A 13,186-nucleotide genomic window follows, 5' to 3' on the forward strand; every position below is an offset into this window, starting at 1 on the left:
ATGGTTAATGACATCCGCATGATTAGTTTCATTAACTGCTTGATTGGAGTCTTTTAACATACCTTACTTTTACGATATATATATATTTAGCAGCACATAATGCATTGATAATGAATGAAAATGTCCTTGGTAGAGCATTTTCCCTCAAATTATTAACAAAGTGAGGAATCTGGGAAATGAATTGCAGTAATGGCTGAGCATTTATTGAAATAGCACCAATGTAAATGATGCTATGATGCCCCCCCCCATTTGGTTTGAATGGATATTTCTATACTACATTCTCATGTGCAGTTTGTGGAGCAGCCAGGAAGACTGTGTGTGTCTGTGTGTCAGTGGGTACACAGGCTCGGATGCATTTGTGTATTTTGGGTTGTGGGGGGTCGGGGGCTGTGGGGGGGGCAGGGGGGGTCGAAAGATTGGGTAGTGATTCAATCACTACACAAATGGATTTGGCTAATAGAAGGAGCCTCTGATCCTGACTGGTGCACAGCTGGAGCTGCCGTAATTGGAGAGGGTGAAGAGACGAGGAGAGTGTGCAGAGAAAAGAGAAAGAGAGAATATGGCCGCAGAGAAAATGCACCTCCGCTGCAGGCCTTACATTACTGAGGCGACGAGGATCATGCCCAGTGTTAATTCTGGTGAAAAGGGGGACGCACGCCTGGAAGGGAAATTTACAAGGAGCCTCATCATAGCCCAACGCTCATGTTCTCATAAAGCAGCTCAGTAAATCTTTTAGCAATCGCCTTCACTGTTTTAAATAACTGATGAAGAGCAACACGTGAGCAGAAAGTGGTCCGCCATCTAACCCACTTCACATCAGCAAGGACCATTAGTGGATTTAACTCAGCCTGATAGGTGAAAACAGAGGCCTTGTAACCATTTAGCAGCACTGAGCCACTTTTTGCCACTGAATTGCATTTGACCTTGGTTGATATGGGACTACTGTCTGTGAGGCAGACGGAAGTAATGGGGTAGTTAACGTAAAGATGAAACGTGCTAATTCTTAATTTCTTGTATAGTTTCAGAGAAGCGAAAATAATAAAAGAAGATATGTCGTTGTCTTAGCCTTTTGTGGAAGCATGAAAGGGATGAGATCGAGTCCAAATCACACCAAAAAAAGAGAGCAGGGCTCCTCTTTTTGACAGATACCGCAACCAGTGGCCAAAAATGAAAGACTGAAAGAGTCCATTATCCTTTACTGAACCCCACTGAAAGGAGAAAAGATGAACAGAACCTTGCACAGATTTCACATATAAGCTGAAAAAAATAATGTGCATAACACTATTTAAGAATGATCTAACTCCTAAAAAGCCTGTATTTCAAAGAGGTGACAAGTGCAGAGTTGAATACACAACAGTTTTCCGCAGCTTGATGATTGTGTTTGTACCGCAGATGACCTGCGGTAAAAACATACCAGTTCCACCTCGGTGGGTTACGTCAGTGCCACACAGCTGTTTGTCGAGAGTGTCAGAGAAAAAACAAAAAAACAAAAGCAAACCTGCATGCAGGAACGCCAGGGTCAAACCACGGGCAATAGATTTCAAACACAAAAGGCAAATATAACTAAATAAAAATTCGTAAAAAGCCGCGCAGAAGGACACACACTTTTCTGCTCAGAAGTCAAAACTAAACAAGGTCACCTCCACAACAGAACTGGATTCAAACAGGTATTAAAATAAAAGCAGAAGTCAACCTTCATCCAGTTTTTCCAAATGTGCGACAGGAAGGCGTGAAAGAAAAGATTGTGTGGGAGGGTTAGTCGTTACATTTCCTAGAGTACAAGCTGATTGTTTACGAGAGGGGGAAATACTTTGTAGTCACTTTTATAGCAGCTAAGTTAAGCTGCTTTCACACTCTACGTCGACAGATTATTACACAAGGTCCATGCTGAGGTTACACAACGCTAAAATATGGGAGATAATTCACAGATGGTGTGTGTTAACGTTTGCACAGCGCGGCACATGATTGTCAGTTCCTGGTGTGTATGGTTGCGTTTATTTTGGCTGGTTTTTCAGCGTGATACTTGTATTTGTTGTCATTAAACCAGGGGATGGGGAGTTCCCCTGTACTGATGGCAGCTGAAGGACTTTGTGGTGTTTGTCAAGTCAAAACTAAGATTCTTTGCTGACTAAGTGGTTTAGAAATTTGGAACAATGCGAAATGGCCACCATTTTTATTTTCCCTGGAACATTTCTTAACTGAATCAAGCAATGAGCACTGGGCCTCCAAACTAAATATACCAGGGAGCCTGCGTGTGGGATTTATCAGAACCAGAACAACTCATTCAGTTCTCCTGCTCCTCATTAACAAGCTCACGTCACGTCTGTGATTTCCAAAACTGGCAAAAACACCACAAAACCTTTCGTTTCTGTGGTAATTGTTTGGGTATATTTAGGCACAAAAACAGCGTGGTCAGAGTTCAGGGAAAGGTCACGGCTTCTGTTAAATTACTTGATTGTCACGGAAATGAAAACCAAGTTGTTGAGGTTTAATTAAAGAAGTCCGCGTTAAAAGTTCGATGAAATTAGCTTTCAGGGAGTAACAATGGTCACAGACACACACCAAAATAATAAAATGTTTGGGTGCAACACTAAAAGTGCGTTGAAAAGCTGACACCCCCTCGAGGTATTAAACTACAAGAACTATTGCAAACAAAGAAAAAGAAAAGCAGAAGCAGATATTTGTCTCAGTGTCATCGACTAAAGCGTCCACTCCAGCAACATCACACTTTTCTTATAGCAGTATATCGTCTTCAATTAACATTCTCGCTGCTCTGACAGAAGATGATCCCACCTTTTGTGCATCTGAAGGAGAATGTAGGATTGTGTGTCTGCGTGCTCGTACAAGAGTGAGCTGGAACTGTTATAGAAGTATATGGATGTCTGGAGCGCCTGAGAAAGTGTATGTGAGGGTGAGGGGGAGGGCGGGGGGGCGGGGGAACTGTAGTGTGTATTCTAAAAGCAGGGGGTCTCTTCCAATTGCCAAATACACAAAGAGCTCCTCAGCATGAACACACCAGGGGGGGCTCTTAGGAAACCCATCAGCTCACAGAGAAAGGGCAAAGGGAAGACTTAAATATCGGAAATAGGCTGTGTAGGAGGAGCGCGGGCACGCACACACACACACACACACACAAAGATCCCAAATCCTACCTGATGCGCTGCTGCACAGTATAGAAGAAGGAAGCAACATGAGGGAGAGCTGGTGTGTCGGAGAGCCGACCCTTTACGTGCAGCAGGCTGAAAAGGAAAGAGCAGAGTGACGGCAGGAGTGATGGAGGGTTTGTTTGACTAGCTGGAGGAGAAACCACAACCTCATGCTGGCCATTAGACAATCCGCCGTCAAACATCAACATATTAGTGTACAAACACAGTCAGAGTGTCAGATCTTGCGGGGACACTCACACACATGGGCAGACCCGCAGACCCTCCCACCGTGTTTCCATTGTGGCAGCCATTGTAACAGTTTTGTCTGAGCCATATGGGCTGGTTTAGGGATGTGGACCCCCGGCAGCTGAGGCTTTGTCCCCGTGTCACAGAGGTCGCTGGGATTGTGTTCCCAGCTAATTCCTCCTTTCAGGGACTGCAGATCTGAGTCTATAATGATCTGGGCGGCCTAGCACACAGATTACTGCTGCTGCCTCTGACATCAACAGGCATGTGTGTGTGTGTGTGTGTGTGTGTGTGTGTGTAGGTGGGCGGGTTGGGGGGTGAGCAGGAGATAGACAGAGATGACATCTTAAGATGAAACAATGTCGCTGCTCCATAACAACAGGAATCAATTGATACCCCTCTCACACCAAATCCACACACACACACACACACACACACAGTTTTCCACCTCATTTCCCTCAATCCAGCTTAGGCAAACATTATTAGCAGAGAAAGTGAAGTCAGTGAAGGGAAGGTAATAGCTTCTCGTGTCTTGACTGACCTCCATTGTCATCAAATGGTTCACAAATTAACGAGCCCTGTCTGAATATTTTGTCTCACTGCCTCCGGGAATTAATCCACCATTTAAACGTTATGATCCTCTGTTCCCCCTCTGTGATGTCGAGGAATCATTCAGAATAACAACAAATACTGCATCACTAAAGTGACGTTGATAATCGATGAGAATGAACTGTTTCATTTACTTTTTGGTTGTTGTTGATATGTTTGACAGTAACTCCTGAATAAGGATGTATTTGGACAATCAGCTTTCACAAACACAGTAGATATCCAAAGAATCCTGATACAGAGCCCTCCGATTTGTTCATTTCGCTGACCAAGATACATTTACGTGTTTGGATTTACGTCTATTACTAAATATAGAAAGTGAATGTCAAGTAAAGTAAATTCTTTTAAACAGAACTGAAAATATTTTCTCTCTTCCACTCTTCCACTTCACGGTCCCAACACAAACTGGAGCATCACTGGGACCCCTACCAGGAAAATCCTGTGCTGATGTTATTGGCTTATTGCAACAAGGGCATATCAATTATTTCTGTGGGGCTACAGTGCATGGCTGAATCCATCTATCTTTTGTTGTATTGAATTATTATAAACAATGGCTTTCGGATACACTGGCAGGAAATAGAAAACCAATCTGAGTAATCAGATGGATGTGTCCTCAAGAAGAGAAACATCTACATCCTAAATGAAGACCCTTTGCACACATACATGTTGGACACTTTACATGAGGCACTCCACTGCTTTACAAAAGGTAATTCCAACAAAGTACCTGAAAACAAAACTTGTTTGCTTTCCCTTATTCCACTTTTAATTTTCTGTTCTCATCTGTTTCCGCAAGCATCTTTCCATATTTTATTCTCTTTCTTCTTTCCTCCGGTGAAAGGGACTTTCATTGAAATTCATGCTCTTGAGGGCTGGCACCCATACAAGGCCAGAAGATAATAGGCCGACCTATTTACCCTGCAGTTTTATTTATCTTTTTTTTTTTTTTTTTATCCTCCTCCTCCTCCTCCTCCCCACGCCTGGCTTTGGATTGATCATGGTCGCTGCGAGATGACAGCTGTCTCCTGTGCATTTGCATTGCAAATGAATGAGAAGAAAAAGAAGTGGAGCTTCAGTGTGTTGAGCCACAGCCTTGCGGTCTGGGCTGGTAGAGAGGATCAGCATCCTGAGCAAGTGCTGCCAGGACTCTGTGGGACGAGGAACAGCTGTCGGTGGAGATGTGGAGACCTCCTCAGCTCTGACAAAACGTTTCAAAGATGGCGCAATAAGCCTGTTGGTCTTTTTTTTTTTTTTTTTAATGATCACCTTAATGAACAAGTTGAAATTATATTTTTGCTGCATTTGAACATTTCTTCTGTGAAGTTAGAGTTCTTTATTTGCATCTATATGGGTTAAGCTGTGGTAGCCAATCCTACCAAACACATGTTCCTCCTGAAAACCTTTTTGTCTTACTGACTTTGGAAGGGCGTGTGGAAATAAGAATAGGAAATGATAATTGCTTTTTCCGAAAATGTCGTCGTGTGTAACCTAACCCTTCATCTTCAAATCGTTTAGTTCAGTTCAGTTTGAGCAGACACACAAACACACAAATCTGAATTAAACAACATTATTTTTCCAAACTTTTTTGTTCACTCTTTAAAGTTCAATCATGTTTGTCGGCTGCAGGTAAAAAAAAAATGTAGGAACCTTGTTTACCAAGATGTTGGCCATTAAAAATCTTTGATATAGTATATCGTCGAGCGAGGAAGTTCTTGTAAGTGTTAGTCGTCGTTTGAAACATTACTTTTTATCGCTGCACCTTCCTTATTGTGGCACCTTGCTCCCTAAAGACATTTTTATTATACTGCTTTTCAATGGAAATGAACAAAGCAAGACCACTGTACGTCTTCGCTAATCTAGTATTTTCTTGCCTTCATAAGAGGGTCAATCAATGCAGAATTATTGATTTTTATTCATAAAAATCCAATGTTGCGAGGACCGAACACATATTCCATTGAAAGACTACCACAATTGGAGGGAAAAAAGCATTTATTTTAGCCATGTGGTGAATGCAGCTGTATAAAACCAGGATCAATTAACACAATGTATTAAACACGTCCTTCACTCAGCCATGTATGTTAGTGCCCAAGGACGAATCTTATTAAAATCACTTCTGCAGAGAGGCAATACAGGTAGGAGATTGTTCCAAACCCCCACAAAGTATTGTCATGGTAACCGGTGAGCGTTTCACACAAAGCCGCACGTATCCTCAAACACACGCGGACACTCACAACCTCATGCACGTGAAATGCACTAAACGCATAGAGAAATTAGAAAAAGAAAAAAAAAAGGGGGGAGACAAAGATGTTGTTGTGAGACTGAAAGTTGGTGAGCTGAGTTCGCCTCGGCTGTGATGCTCCCACCCGGGCAGCTTTAGTAAATAACTAAGTCCATTTAAGCTGCTGAAAAGTGTTTGTACTTCTCCATTTCACTGGAAGTATTTGACCTTTAATCCTCTCCGTTTATTCTGACTTACTGGTAAAATATTATCAGCACATAAACCGTAAAGTGCTGTTGAAGTTTCAGTCCACTCCAGGTGTTTGTTGCCTTTTGGCTTAAATGTTTGACCCTGCTGTGCAGAAAGTTGTTTGTTGTCCAAATTTATCAGACAGAAATTGAAACAATCCTGTATGATTAAGAATAAACCTTTCAGTGAAGAAGATAAAAAGTAGCGAATTAAAACGGGGGATAATCTTCACAGACTAAAACTGTAGCTCCACAACCACTCTGGCCGCTTTTCCTTGTGGGACTTTTTGTGTCTCTGAAGGTGTTTCCTTGTCTGCAGCAGGTGGTGGTGATGGCATGATGAGGACGGGAGTTAACGCAGCGTGGCCTTTCCCTGCTGGAGACGAGTGGTGAGTTCCTGCATGACGTTTTTCTGGCTCCTTTTTATTATTTCCTTAATCCTTTAGAGGAGACCCGGCACCAGACCAGACCAAATATTTTACCTCTTCATATATCTGGCACATTCTCACGATAATTTAAGTAGGATTTTGAATGCAATATTTTCACTTTGCCATAGCAGCAGGCTACTTTGATCCGATAAGGATCGAAGTACTCTCGTCGGTGGTTGTTAATAAGTTACTTGAGGAAGATCAGTGATGCAGCTTCTCTGTTTGAGCCCACCTCAGATTTCACAGGGCCAAAGAGCCGCACAGAGGAAGGACAAGTAAACAGGCTCACTCCTTTACAAACGCTAGAGTGGCCATCCTCCCACTGCCAGTTCTTCACACAGAACCACAATTAAATTCTTCGCCCTCTCATTCTTCTCCTCTTTTTTTGTCTCTTGAGAAGACACCTCACTTGAGAAACCACTGAGGCTGCTTTTTAAAGGTCCCTGTGTGGCAGGATGACAGAGGACACCACTCTGCCTTTTCTCTCATTTGGACAGACTGGCTGAAATTGAAAAGGGGGTCCTCAGCTCCCTCCCCAAAGACCCTCTCTATCCCTGATCCTCCCCAACCTCGACTGCACCCCCCACCTCCCTGCCTCGGCCTGGGTGGACTCCCCTGGTCGGTTCTCAGACCTCCCCTGTCTGTGTGATACCAGCAGTATTGTGAGGGACTGACAAAGAACAGGAAGCCCAGAGGTCGGCAGGGTGGCCCTGAAGGTCAGCTCAATCAGTCACTGTATGATGGATGGAGCGCGGGGGCCGGGTCACCTGAAAATGCAGCAAACAAGCTTGCCTAATGCATGGTCCCCTGCCCTGTTCATTTGGCAGCTCCTACTCTGCCTCCCGCTCACACACATCTACTATCACTCTGCCTCGGTGGATATGGGGATTGGATTTAGTTTGAAAAAGATACTGCATGAGGGGTTTTCTGCAGGTGCAATCATTTTAAACAGCCAGAACATTTTCAAGCAGAACAACAGGAAGATGGGTGCAAATCATCTTATTCTTAGAACAAATTGTTTGGCTATAATTAAATTTTCAAAACCCTAACCCTCACTGCCGGCCCGGGAAATAAAAACTTTTAATTTCTCACTACTCAGCAACTTTGCACCTCCAGATTTGGTGACGATGAATTTCTTACATTAACACGTATGATTTGGTGTAAATGGATGAGGCTCCCTCGTTCTTAAACTGAAGAACAAAACAAAACAAACAAACAAAAAAACAACTTTTAATTATTCTAAAAAAAAAAAAAAATCAAAATTTGGTGAAGTTGTATAACTTTCATGCATCACATATCTCAAAACAACACATCTACTCATTAACACACAAATGCCTAAAACATTGGAAGGGATATTTTGAAGAACTGAGTGAAATTCATCCCTTTTTTTTCCACACTGTTTGGAAAATATGAGTGTTTATGATTTGGGTGGACTGACCTTTTCATCAGTGACAAAAAACTGCAGCCATTTGTTGTTGTTTTTGTTGTTGTTTCTGATGATTAGCTATCAAAATGTTCAAACTTTTCAAAACTGGGTATTAGCAGAATATAATTAATGTGATAAAATGTGTAGAGGTTACTGTACGATACACTGATGTAAATAATGAATTATGGGCATCCCTGCAGCCTCAGTGCTTTGTCGTGTGTGTGTGTGGGTGGAGGGGTGTGTATGTGGGTGTATGTGGGGTTGTCCACCATCGTCATGGAGACCCCTGTGTGTGGGAAGCAGTCCAAACATGACAGGGTTGATTTTACTGACTCAAGGTGACTGGGCTGAGGGCACAACAGCACACAACAGAGGGACAATGGCCGCCCCATTAGTGCTAATGGGGGACACATGTAACGGGATTAGGGTGAGGACACCTGGGGGGGGACCACATGGGGAGATAGTACACCCAGTCCCACCCCATCCCTGTCCTGTCCCACTCCATCAAGCTTGCACAAAACCAGCAGTTTGCTGTAGAGGGACAGCCGCCTGCCCGCCATGATACTTCTTCAGAAGCTGGTTTTCAGTTTCTCCCTCTGAAATGATTTCAGTGGTCCTAAATGTCAGGATCATATTTAGGATCAAATGATGATCTTAAATTAATGAAGATAATCAAACCTAAGACTTTATGGCCGCACAGTTTCATCAAATCCAATGGTTTAGATGTCATGTGCATCATTTAAAAGTTTGCGATCTCTTGATTGCTCCACCTGTGGAGTTTCCAGTTTTTGACTTTTTAACTGAATACAAAACTGAGAGTCAGCAGTTAGATCTCTGAGGTTATTGTAGCAGTGTTGAAGGAATTACTGTGATATCTTTAACAGTAGACTTCAAATAATAAATTCACATGCTTCTGAAAAAGTCTGGTCTGAATTTTTACTAATGTGGGATGATTAAATGACGTGAGCGAGACCAGCTGACCAGCAGAGCTTAACAGTAGATGTTTCTACCCCGAACAAAAAAACCCCCTTCTTTTCTCCATTGCTGCCGCACTCGCCCTCCTTGGAGCAATGTAAATCAAACGGAAATAAATCTGAGACAGAGGTCAATGAATCTCCATTGGTGGACTGTGAATCTGCCCCACTTGTTCCACCCCTCCATTCCTCTCAGCTCATCCCTCAACCCCATTTTTTTCTGTCTCCCCCTTCTGCAAATTCCTGCACTCTGCCCAAGACGCCCAGTCAATTAATAAGACATTGTCTCCTCCCCCTGGAGCCCCTGCACAAGAGGCCACCCAGGAGCCAGCAGGCCTTCCTTCTAAAGCTGCTTCACTGGTGGCCCCCAGGAATGCCAATCGCTTTGGGAACAGGCAGAGCAGGGTAGGAATGGGGGGGGGGGTCTGGGAAGCTGGCTAATGGAAGCAGCCCCATCATGCTCATGTGCTGGAGTAGGCCAGTCAAAAATTGGAGGGCAACAAAAGGAAATGCGTTCCACTCCCAAGGATCCGAGGCACTTCACCCCTCCGCGGTCCGACATTAACCCCGTCCTGTGCGACGCACACAAGCAAGAAGACACACACATTCATTCCGCAATACTTGAGAGAGCACTGCTGCCTCACATCCACCTCCTGCTGGCGCACAATAAACTTACCCCTTGTCCAAATCCTGAAGTTAAGAGTTGAACTCCAAATTTTGATGGACCTGACCAAAACTTACGCACCGGACGAGTGGATCATCAAGAGTTTCATCATCAAGGCCTTTGTGCAGTCCCAAAGATGCTGGCCGTTTAAGTCCAGTCAGGAAATGCTAAGCTACTTAGAGAACGGATAATTATAATGTTCAATATTTACCATTTACTAAAATTATTTTAAAATTACTATGAGTCTTATGAGTTATGGCTAAAAAAAGGGGGATCAGTCGTCCTCAAGTCCACATTCATGTTTGTGCCAAATTTAAAGGGCTCTCTTTGAGGAGCGCTCGAGAAACTGTGTTTGTGAGGTCGACATGAACTTGACCTTTGAACTCTGATCAGCAGAATTTAATCAATTTGAGTCCAAATTGATGTTTGTGCCAAATTTGAAGAAATTCCATGAAAGCTACTGATTGGTTGGTTGGAAGCCTTTTTGTGATTGGTTCATTGGTGGGTGTATTCTGATTGGTTGGTCTTTTTCATGGTTGGGAATGGAGCACTTAAGTTCAGCCTCAGTCACCTCAGATAGTGATAAAACAGGACCACATAAGCCAGCGGTTCTGTATCTCTGAATATTCAGGAAATTATATTTTGACCTCTCCCAAAATACATTTACCATAGTGCTGCAAATTCTCCCATTTGAGAAGCTGGAAGCACCAAATGTTTAGTCTAAAAATCACCTGAATGGATTACTTTGTATAACTGCATTTACAATGTTCGGCCATCAAACAACTGATTAATCAGCTCGTAACTGTTGATCTAAATCTATATTCTCCCATTTTAAAGATTCAACACTGCATGACATAAAAAAAAAAAAAAAAAAAAAAAACAGCCTTGAAGAAGGCTCTTTCCTTTATATTTAAGCATGACTATTTACAAAGTGCTTGTCTGAATTTCATCAGGGTGAACTGCAGACGGCCGTGACCCCAGCCTCATCACACACATTTCTTCAGTTACACATGAGGAGTACAAAACTGCTGTTCTGACCCCAGTCTTCAGTTTTTTCTGTAGACCTTCTTGATATCACGAAAATGTCAAGTGCGGCAAATAAGAAGAAACTAGCAGAGTTCAGAAATATTGTTGAAAATAACACAAGTCGACATGAGCCAAAGGAAAAGTGAAATCGGTGTTGCTTTGAATTAAGCTGATAAAAAAAAACAAAGCTTCGTTGTTTTTGACTTAATCACTATTGCCTGAAAAATGAAAAAAAAAAAAAAAAAAATTCTGATTTTGTCATTCTTAAATTTTAAAACAGATTGTACTGACTGTAATGTGAGTTCAAGTCCAAAAAAAAAAAATAAAAAAAAAAAAAATAAGAGGAGATCAAATGAACTGGTCACACATCAGACTGCTGTATGAGTGTGTAGTAACAGATTTTTTTTTTCTAACTCTTTGTCCTCCTGTGTGTATTTTTATCTTTCTTGATGTTTTACAGGATCCGTCTAAAAATCTCAGTGATGGATTTTAGAGTGCAGACCTTCCATCTGGATACTTGACCATGGCATACAACACTATGTTTAGTAATGGATGGCATGTTTGCGTGGAGAGATTTCAAAGAAAAGAGGTATCATGCACAAACACACACACACAGAGGACACGCTGTATAATGAGTTCCTCCTGCTGAAGGTCCATATACAAAATTAGCCACGTGAAAGTGCTTTGTAAGTGCACCAAGTCTATTGCTGCATATAGAAGCACTTGGGGTGCAGACCACAATAAGTGGACTGAGAGTCATGCATAACAAATGATTTTGGTGTTTTAAATTAGCGTGCAGCAGTGCGGTATCAACCTGAATGCGTCAGGATACGACTTTGGAACACGTCCTGTCCAATCGTGCTGAAGTGACAGCTGATTTATTTATCTATTTATTTTTAAGTAGAAAAGGTAAAAGTGTCACTTCAAACCCTGGGAACAAAAAAAATAATAAAAAAAAAACAACAAACAAACTGATTAATCTAATCAGATTTGAAATAAAAGAACATTTGGAGAGTGACTTTCACCATCAAGATGATTTCTGACCTTTAGCTGCACACCTTCTTTGGTGACTTCCTAAACTCGCTTGTGACAGGAAATGATGGATTTGGTTTCTGCACATCATGAGATTGAAACTCTAGTTGAGTTTCCCTCCTGCGTGCGAGCCACTCAGCATCACAAACTCAGTTTTATCAGTCAAAAGTGACAAGAGCGAAATTTTAAAGTAGTGATCAAAGTCCAGCTGGCTGACACTAAAGAGTGTCCTCTACTGTTAGGTTTGGGTAGTACGACTTCAATAATTATTCTTTCATTTCTTTATTTTGAGCAAAAAGAAATAATAATAATTCACTGCTGCTTGTTTCTCAAATGTGAAAATAAAGTTTTTCCATGATAGTAATGAGAATATTTTGTGTCACTGGCAAGACCAAACAAATAATTTTCATTATTATGAGTCAGCTGGTGTTGAGTTTGAAAGTGTGGTTGATTTGCCTCAACATGTGTTATTTCTATTTTATGAAGCAAAAATGTTTTTGACTGATTGTGTCATTAATGCTGAAATTATTTTTTGACAGTGAAAATAATCAGTGGTAGGAATCCGTGTGGATAAATTCAAATATTAAATACAGTTGAAATTAAAAATGCAACATGATGGAAAGTTTAAAATGATCTGAAACGATTCAAATACTCTTTGGTCCTTAACCTTTCAAAGAAACAGTTCTTCCAAAATATGCCAACAAGCAAGCAAAATTTCCAAGTACAGTATTAATTCATTAATTCAAAGATAATAAATAAAATACATTTACAGCGCTTAATATTAATTAACTAAATTGATATTTAATAATTTGACCTGATCCATAGAAAATAAGTTCTTGCTATATAACATATTATGCTATACAAATTATATTTTAGCTTTTAACCATATTTAGTTTGAATCATCAGTGGGAAAAATAAAACGCTGCAAAGGAAACCGTCTCGTCACGATATTTTATCAAACACTGTCCTCTAGAGGCCACCTGCTGATATGCCCCTAAAATTAGATTCCTTTTATAAGTATTCAAAGATTTTTAAAACTAAATTATTAGTGAAGGCCAATAAATAAACAGGAAATCGCACATTTATCGTCCTTCTCACAACTCATACACACAAATTCTGGTATCACAAAATCATCAGTAATGCTGTAAATAAACTTAATGATACAATGAAGCCAA

This window comes from Echeneis naucrates, chromosome 22 (genome assembly GCF_900963305.1).
Source record: "Echeneis naucrates chromosome 22, fEcheNa1.1, whole genome shotgun sequence".
NCBI classification, from domain to species: Eukaryota; Metazoa; Chordata; class Actinopteri; order Carangiformes; family Echeneidae; genus Echeneis; species Echeneis naucrates.